Consider the following 1,546-nt stretch of genomic DNA (forward strand, 5'->3'; position numbering starts at 1 on the left):
GTGTGTTAACGAAATTATTTAATTATTAACGTCTACTGCTACTACCACCACCACCAACACCACTACCCCCACTACTATTAAGGGATGTTTATTAACGTTTTTTCTTTCATATTTTTCGTTTTTATCTTATGTAACATCGCCATCACTACCACCACCACTTGTTGAATGTGCTTTTTTCATTTCAAAAATTATTATTAAATAATTTTATTAAAATTTAAAACTTATTAAGGTTTATTAAAGTAATAATAATAATAATAGTAAAAAAACTACGTGATGAACGTATCTTCAAATCGATTTCATTCACTGTTTTAAATAATCATTTTTGTTTAACAAAAAAAAAAATTTTTATTATGCAAAAGTGGTACAATGAATAAATTCATTAAACAACATTGATTTCCCTTAAAGGGATTATAACACACAACATTGTTATGTTATGTTTATTATTCTGTCGATTTGAAATGTTCAATATGTTTTTAAATCATTTAAAACATTTTAAAATTATTTTTCAAATGTTAGAGGTTAGTTATAATGACCCCCCCCCTTTAGTTGTTATATACATTCGAAAACATTTAAAAACATCAAATTTCAATTAACGAATAATCAAATTACACGTTTAAATTGTTTAAAAAAATTTAAACAATAATAATGATTATAAATAAATTGTTTATTATTATTACTATTATTTTATATCGTTCGAAATTAAATTGAATGACGCTTTTAAAAATAAAAACAATTTTTATTTTTATTGGGGGTTTTGTAAAAAAAGAAAACAAAATTTTTTTTTTTTTTTTAATTGAGGAAATAATTAAAAAAAAGACGGCGACGATAATAATAATAATTCTTTCGTTAAGAATTGATCAAATTTATATATATAAAAAAAAGAAAGAGAAAATAATTGTCAATTAAAAATAATTTTTAAGATTCCGCCATATTTTTTTTTTAACCTCGAAGATGTAATTTGGAGAAAAAAAAAAAACTTTACAATTTTAACAAGATTTTATAATGCCATAATTATCTGTTATTACCGTTACTACCACCCATCCCTCTCCCCTCCCCCACCCAATTAAAATCCTGTGTTTTTATGTATCTATTTTTCGTAAAACAAACATAATTAAATTTAAATTTTTTTTTTATTAATTTCGCAGGTGATTTACACCGGTAGGGACCAAAACACGACAGTCAACGCAGCCATTGTTAAACATAACAACGACGTGGAAAAACACACGGTAACAACAAAAACATCAAAAATAAATGGCGAAATATTATAGAATGGATAATTATAATGTTTACGCACAATAATTAAATTTAAATTTAAATAATAATAATAATAATAATAATTTTTTTTAAATGTTGTATGTGCGACATTTAATCACGCACGAATTAATAAATAATTGAATTAATAAATGATTTATTCTATTGACACGTAAAAAAATTTAATTGATAACGAGAATTAATAATTTCGAGACTTAAGTTATTAAATCCGATTGTTTTTTTTTTTTATTAATTATTATTATTATTATTATTATTACATAATAATAAAAAATAA

The sequence above is a fragment of the Pediculus humanus genome, genomic scaffold (assembly GCF_000006295.1).
Source record: "Pediculus humanus corporis 1103172107751 genomic scaffold, whole genome shotgun sequence".
NCBI lineage: Eukaryota > Metazoa > Arthropoda > Insecta > Psocodea > Pediculidae > Pediculus > Pediculus humanus.